Source organism: Vipera ursinii (assembly GCF_947247035.1).
Source record: "Vipera ursinii genome assembly, chromosome: 10".
Lineage (NCBI taxonomy): Eukaryota > Metazoa > Chordata > Lepidosauria > Squamata > Viperidae > Vipera > Vipera ursinii.
In genome coordinates, this window is record NC_139520.1 from 22,192,295 (window position 1) to 22,199,969 (window position 7,675).

The 7,675-nt window shown below is 51.0% G+C and overlaps 1 long non-coding RNA gene across 1 annotated transcript; it reads left to right on the plus strand.

The window, feature by feature from the left end:
* The first annotated feature begins 327 nt into the window (after positions 1–327).
* Positions 328–6,928, plus strand: LOC310645033. Its single transcript, XR_014493404.1, has 4 exons — positions 328–2,234; positions 3,523–4,196; positions 4,294–4,359; positions 6,747–6,928. It is a non-coding gene; the product is annotated as an uncharacterized lncRNA (long non-coding RNA).
* Positions 6,929–7,675: the final 747 nt, after the last annotated feature.

The window sequence follows — 7,675 nt, forward strand, 5'->3', positions numbered from 1 at the left end:
GGGGAGGAAGCGGGCAGGCGCGGCCGCCAAAGCTCCCGCAGCCCTGCGAGGTAGCGGGGAAGTTTTGCTGCCGGAGCTCAGAGCGCTCCGAGGGCGCCGCTTGGCCCGTCCTTAATCCGGCGGGTCGCGAAGCCCAAAGCCGCGTCTGCACCAGGAGGAGGAGGGGGGAGGCTCGGCGGGGCTGGGGGTCCAGCTGGCCGCGGCGCCGCCGGCAGACTTGGGCGGGGGGCTCGAGGGACCCCCTTGCACTCGACGGGCTACTCCCCGACAAGCCGCCTGGGTGGCGAGCGAGGCGCAGGGGGAGCGAGGCGCAACCAGGACCGCGACGCTGTGGAAAGGGGGGCGCGGGGTTTGTTCGCAGGAGTGGGGCCGACACGTTGACTTTTCTGACCAGCCAGATTACCCCTTCAGCCGGATCTCTTTCGTCCGCAGCCCTTGGGACGACCCTTCTTTCCCCCGCCCCCGGAAAGCCTCTTGCACCTTGCAAAATACTTTCCCTCCGCTCTTCCCTTTAACCCCAACTCTCTCACAATCCCCTCCTCCTCTCGCAGCTGGTGCTCTGGCATTTTTGCCAGGAGCTACCACGCTCCCCCCCCTCCCACAGTCCCTGGCTGTAGAGTAGACACTCCAAGAACTAACTAAAAATAATCCGAAACCCGAGTCGCGTGTGAAAAAGCCTGGAGCCGCTGGTTTCCTCTTGCCTGCCCTCCCCCTCCCCCATTTCCCAGGGGCGAACAAGGGGTCCTCGCCCAGCCCTGCCAAGGCCTGACCCACACTTCCTGCCTGCAGAGCAGCTTGTGTTTTCCACACCTGCGCTCGGCAATCAGTTCACATCAGCTCCTAAATCTAACCGAATCCAAAAATATTAAAAGCAGGGCCCATCTGTCGTCCAACCGATGAGAGCAGATGTGTGGAGGATTTCAGAGGGCTGGCTGGCAACTACTCAAAACTGTCAGAAGCTGCACCTGTCCAGACACCACAGCTCCCCTTTCTGGATTAATCCCCTCCCCCACTGTTTTTGCAAGGGAAGGGGGAGAAATCCCCACTCGCCCAGTTCGCTTGAGGAGCTGTGTGTGTCTTAAACAGATCCAGACACAAACACAAACACACACACACACACAGAGAGAGAGAGAGAGAGAGAGAGAGAGAGAGAGAGAGAGGCAGAGCCATGGAAGCTCTTGGCAAGCCTTTGCACAAACACAAATGCACTGGCATTAAAGCCACCCTGGGGTGATGGGAGTTGGAGAAGCAGAAAAAAGACTGGCCATCTCCTGCGCCTCACCCAAGTCTGCCAGCTACCGGGAAGGAGAATTGGGGTCTCCAGCCTGGGCCAGGATGGCATCTCCTGGGTGAAGCTGGTCCTCAGCCATTTGGCTGGGTTGCAAATCCCCACACTGCTCTTTCCAAGGCAGCCACAAAGCTGCTGTTGGTCAAAACAGCAGCCTCAAAGGAGCAGGATTGTGCGTGGCCCAGGACCCCTCTTTTCCAGCCTCCCAGCGGGGCCTTTGACCCACAGGGCTCCCTTTCATTCTGCACTGGGCAAGCTGTAACCAGGGCAGCTAAGTGGCAAGTCCTCGTGTCAGGCTAGCCCCGGGTTTATATATTTATCTCTGGCCTCCAAGCCTCTGTCTGGCTCTAGGCAGCAAGAAGGGTCCTTGATGCTCTCTGAGCTCGGTTATTTTCTTGCAGACATTTCATTACCCAAATTAGGTAACATCATCAGCACTGACAGTGTAACCTAGTTTGCGTAATGAAAATCTGCAAGAAAAAAACCAAGTTCAGAAAGCACCAAGAAGCCTTCATTTGAACTCTGGACATCATGCTAAGCCATGGTTTACAGAAACAATGCCTGGGTTATTACAAGGCAAGAACCTCTTCAACCCCCCCCCCTCCGGTGATGCTTTACACAACAAACATACTTCCCTGTCCAAAGAGACCCCGGCTGGCACAGCCCGGCTGGTCCTCCTGCTGCCCGCTTGTGCCCATGAGCAGTTTCCCCCAGGAAGCCAGCTGCAAAGCCAGGCCTGGTGGCCACCTTGTTGAGGAAGCAGATGGACACCCGGGAGCCCGGCTGTGCCTCTCCGCAGCTCCCACCCAGCTGCTCTTCCGAGCGGGCAGCTCTGCCATACTGGGGAACAGCCACCCTTTTTGGCCTGCTGGTGAGCGAGACCAGGCAGGGCGCAGTGCCAAGGCAGCGGGCCAAATTCTCCGCCTGTGAACAATGGGCTGGAAAGGCAAGTGTGTGTGTGGGGGGAGGTGAGGCAGAAGGGGAAGGGCTGGCTTCTTTCCACCGGAGAAGGATGTCACTTGACCTTCCCCTGGGTCACAGCCTGGGAAAGGGCTGCCCTGGCAGGTCAAGGAGAGAGGCCAGGGCTGCCCAGAGGAAGGCTCCCACGGAGATCCTGTTTCCAGGCAGGGTCAGGCCACACTGCCAGCCTCACCCAGCCAGGCTGCCACCCAGGCCTCGCCTGGGGACAGAGGAAGAGAGAGAGGCCAACTTAAGAAGCCTCTTAAAGCAGCTCATAGCTCGCTATTTGCTCTGTGCCCGTTTTCCCCTGGCGTGGCATTTGCAGCCTCTGCTCCAGCAGGTAGTATTGCCACCTGGGCAGCAGCAGGTCAAAAGCACACAGCAGCAGTTTCTTTTTATTTTTCTTGCATGCATGCATGGGTGATGCAACCTTTTTTATGCTTTGGATAATTTCACAATTTCTCAAGAGGAGCGGTGCCTGTTTTAGAATTGTAATATAGCAAACGTCCTGATTTCAGCTCGGTACTTGGCCCACTTTCCCCTGACTCGAGGATAAGTCCAATTAACCCTTAATGAGCGTGGGGCAAGGGCCCCCACCAGTCCAGAGAGACCAGGGAACTCCTGGATGGATTAAACATCTTAGAACAGGGATGTCCAGAATTCCAATCCCAGAATTCTGGAAGTTGAAGTCCACAAGTCTTAAAGTGGCCAAGGTAGGACATCTCTGTCTTGGAGGAAAAGGTAGACCATCATACATTGAATAATAATAATAAAAAAACCCATGTTCCAACTTCTTTCAACTGAGTAGTATGACTGTAGTCCACATAAGGACCAGCCAGCACGATGCCCTCGAGATAAGAGATCCCAGAATTTTCTATCAGTTATTTATTATAAAACAAAAGACCCGTTTTCAGCAGCCTTATGCCTTTCTGACTCAAGAGGAAAGCCTTGTGAAACAGAGGACCAGCTCAGAAGAAGGAGGGAAAAGACACGCGCGCCTTTTGCTAAGGCTGTAAATAAACTCTCCAGAAGTTAATGTATTTCACTGGTACTACAGAAGTCAATTTCAGCCAACTCTAGCAGGAAAGGAAATAGGTCCCAGAGTGGATCTTAACTCCCAGTGATTAGGTAGCCGCCTCAGATACCATCCTCGTACGACTGTTGAGCTGGTCAACAACTGCCTCCTCCTGAGATTTCCCCCCCACCAGATGCAGTATTTATCCTGTAGCTCTCTCCAGTTCCTAACCAGTATAACCTCACTTTGCTTTTTCGAGGTGAACCAAGAGCCACCGCTTGGCTGTGAGCACACAATACATATGACAAACAAACAACAGACAAAGACACAACCAAGAGAACTAGAAGCTGGCATGGCAAACCAGCCTGCTCTGCAGAGCAGTCATGGACCCCGGTCTCGCTCCAAGAACGTAACAATCACACCATTAATGGAGATGAGTAAAAGCTCTTCACTAAACCACATTTGGGTTCTGAATTAACCAGTTTTCAGAGTTTCCCCCATGCATTGTCACAAAGTAGCCCAAAGGGCTGGATTCATACAGCACGTGAAGAAGGAGAAGCCAAGATTAAAACTAACCTACTTTTAGATTAGTTGTGTGAATGCAGCTGGTCATTCACTGACCTGGTTAAGTCTTTCCTACAAACCCAATCATCATCTCCAGGGTTGCCTATAGGTTCGTGGGTAACAGTGCAGGGTTCCTTGGAGGAATTGGTGGAGGAAGTGGCTTTTGAAACTGTTTTTTTTAAAAAAAATGTTTAGAAACTTAGAGCAATCACTAATTGTTGAAAGTAGGACTTGAATTAACACCTTGAGAGAGGCTCATCTCTTACCTTTGCAGTGGAAGCCCTGAGCCCTGAATGGTCTTCCAGAAACCGCTCTCTCTTCTTCCCAGGACAGGTCACCACCACCACCTGGTGCTTCCTCAGAGCGCAGGTAAGGGACTGTTCAGCCTCTCCCTCCTTGGCCGAAGCAGGAGCAGCCCTGGCTGGCCAGAGGAGCCCAGAAAGGACCACATCGTTTTGTCTTCCAGGCGGAAGAGTTAGACCCGGGCGGGCGCTCCGTTCTCAAGGCAAGAAAGCAGAGCGGGAATAACCAGGTTTGTATTCCTAGGATCCCTTTCCTCCACTTTCTGAGCTGATGCAGTCTATCTGAGCAGCAAAAAGCCACAGCAGCAACCTCCTGAAGAGGCTGCAACCCTCTAACTCAGCCAGCTGAGCGAAGACCTTCACGAGGGAGGAACAACAGGAAGGAGAGGAATTGGCCTTGGACTCGGAAAGGCTCCTGCAGAAACTTGGAGGCAGCTGAAGCAGCAGGCCCTTCCAGATATATGTATTTAAATTCCCCTTGGGGGGGGTGGGGGTGAGATTTATTTATTTATTTATTTATTTATTTATTTATTTATTTATTGAATTTATATACCGCCCTATTCCCGAAGGACTCAGGGCGGTTCACAGGGCAATTAAAACAGTACAAAAAGAATAAAATAGAATTGAATTAGTAAAGCCCACAATTCCTAATAACAATGAAATTGAAAGGGAAAATACAGATTTTGCTCCTAAGGCAAGCGTGCAGAAATATTTCAGTGAAGGAAAGTTTAAAAAACTCCTAGAGGAGCAAAATCTGCCACCTCCACCTTGCCAGGCTCCATATGAGTTCAGGCAGTTGATCTGGGAATGAGAGGAGCAGCCCGGACAGACTGCCTTCCTCCGGCTTCCTCAAGGCCACCTGGCCGAGACAAGGTGGCTCCGACCACCCAAGGCTCTCGCTTCTTTGCCAGGCCTGTTAAGGAGAGCCCTGTTTAATTTTCTCAAGGCTCAGTCTGGTGCCCATCATGCCAGGGCGGATTGGAATTGCTCCAGTGCCCTACAAGGAAGCTGTCGCTAGTGTGGTATTTTTCAACTTTGGCAATTTTACGATGTTTGGACTTCAACTCCCAAAATTCCTTAACCAGGCTGGGGAATTCTGGGAATTGAAGTCCATGCATCTTAAAATCTTAAAGTCCAGGGAATTCTGGAAGTTGAGATCCACACATCTTAAAGTTGGCAAGGCTTTAACCCAGGGGTAGGCAACCTTGGCTCTTTTATGACTCGTGGACTTCAACTCCCAGAATTCCTGAGTCAGCTATGCTGCCTACTCCTACTTTAACCAACTGACTGGTAAAAGGGAAAGTGTTTTCTTTACTGGTGCTTCAACAGCAGAACTCCCCACTGGTTGAAACATGAACCCCTTTCATTAATGCCGTTCATGGTTTCATTTGATTCTCACGCAGCTGCTTTACGATGGAAAATTATAGCCATTTTTACTCAATCTGTAATACAACAACCTGTTTTCTGTCGCTTGTCACAGTTTTTGTTTAATGTTTTTAACAGCATTCATGTACACGTAAAATAACCACGTTCGTTCAAGGAGAAGTGAAGTGCTTAAGAGTAGGTTTCAAGGGAAATGTGCTCCACGTTGAGGCTTAATTTCACTCCATATCCTTGCCAAAAACCACGCTAGGAACAATGCGCAGAAGAATTGGGGCTGTGTGTTTTCGATCAGGGCTCCCCAGCCCCCAGTCCGTGGACCGGTACCAGGCCACAGCATGCCAGCAACTGGTCCGCATGAACAAGCAAAGCCCCATCTGTGGGATGCAGGCAGCACACAAAACCATGCACTCTCCGGTCCATGGAAAAACCTCTCTCCACGGAACCGGTCCCTGGTGCCCAAAAGATTGGGGACCTCTGTTCTAGAAGTCTCCATTCCCTATTTTGGAATCTGAGAATGGCTGAGGGGGTCCACGTTCCCCATCCAAGAAAGGCAGGCCCCTTTGTGCTCAATGTAGGGCAGTCAGAGTCGCTGATGGAAGTCAGGATACCCTCTGCAAGATGGCAGCCCCCCCCCCCGCCCAGGACAAACGGGAGCAGCCTGAAGCTATTGGAGATCCACTCCTGGGAAAGAACTGCAGCCTCAAAAGTCATCTAAGTTAACCTTCTTTTGAGGCAGGGCGTAGGTTGCATTGCTTGGTAAAGGCAAGGAAAGAGCAGCTCTGGATCTCACGATGGGGACTTGGACAATGGCAAGGGTTGCTCAAAGAAGGTGGCAAGATCCACCCAACCAGGTTGGATGGCTTGAATGTACGAGATAAGGCTACCACTAGCAACTGTCCATGGTGGACTTCCATTGGCTCAGAATCATAGGCCTTCGACCTCTCCATACCAGTTGTGGGGGACACCCAGGGTGGGAGGGAACAACCGGCTACGAGAGACAGGTCCAATCTTGCTTAGCTAGAAGTTGCTACCTTCTTCGACCACCTTTAACCCTTGCTCCCTAGGGAATTCTGGGAGTTGAAGTCCACTCATCTTAAAGTGGCCGAAGTTGGGGAACACTGGGCTAGAAGATGAAAACAGAGGGGAAAAGTAAACGGAGTTTTATACAGGAGAATATGTTTAAGGAAACATATCCATCCAAACTTAAAACTATTCTTTTTGTTTTGTTTTCAAGAATGTAATGCTGGATATTTCATCTTCAAAAATGGCAACCAGAAAGGTCTGTGCCTCTCCCGAGTCAGCCAGGTGGCTCACATCTACTCCACTTCTACAACCACTGGAACATCCCTGGAGTTGCACAGCCAGGGCTTTAATTATTGTGATGTAACTGAGTAGATGACTATTTCTAAACCAATCGACTTTTGCTTCAAAGTTCTTTATTGTGCTAACCATAAAAGTAAATGTGATCCATTTCCCCCTTTCTCTGCAGTCAGGGAGAGGCAGCGAGGTCCAATGGGTGCCCCTGAGAGCGTGGGACAGGGCTTGGGGGGCTTTGCAGAGCAATCGGGAAGGGGGCCGGATCTGGTTAGTCCTGTCAAGTGTTTCTCTCCTCCCATTTCCTGAAGGAGACTCCAATCGTCAAATGTTGTGCACCACGTACATGTTTATCGTTTGCGAGAGAATCAGGCTGTCAGGGCTCTGCTGGGCTCCCGTCAAGCCAGCGGGAGGAATGATGGGCACCTTGTTGGTGAGAGCGTGGAGCGGATGGAGTTTGCAAAAGCTTTAATTGAAGTGCTGGCTGCTGTTAATTATATTAAAGAAAGCAAGAGTGAGCAATGGGCTTTTTATTAGCTAATGAGGATTTCCATTTTGTGCCCTTTGTTGTTTGAAAAGCTAATGGCTGCTAAATTAAACCCGTTTGGTTTCTCTTCTCCTCCCCGTCCTTGCTCTCTTGGTTAAGAATGGGGAAGGCAGCGGTGATACTTTGGCTTATGGGGAAGGGGAGGCTGAAGTGTGGGGAGGGGTAAACAAGGAAGCTGGTCAAAGAATCAGTTGGGATAATGAAGCAATTTTGCCCTCCCTGGCATGCACAGCTACTCCGTTCCCCCTCCCACCAAGAGTTTGCTGGCCACCGTATTGTGCATTAAGGACATGTACAGTAAC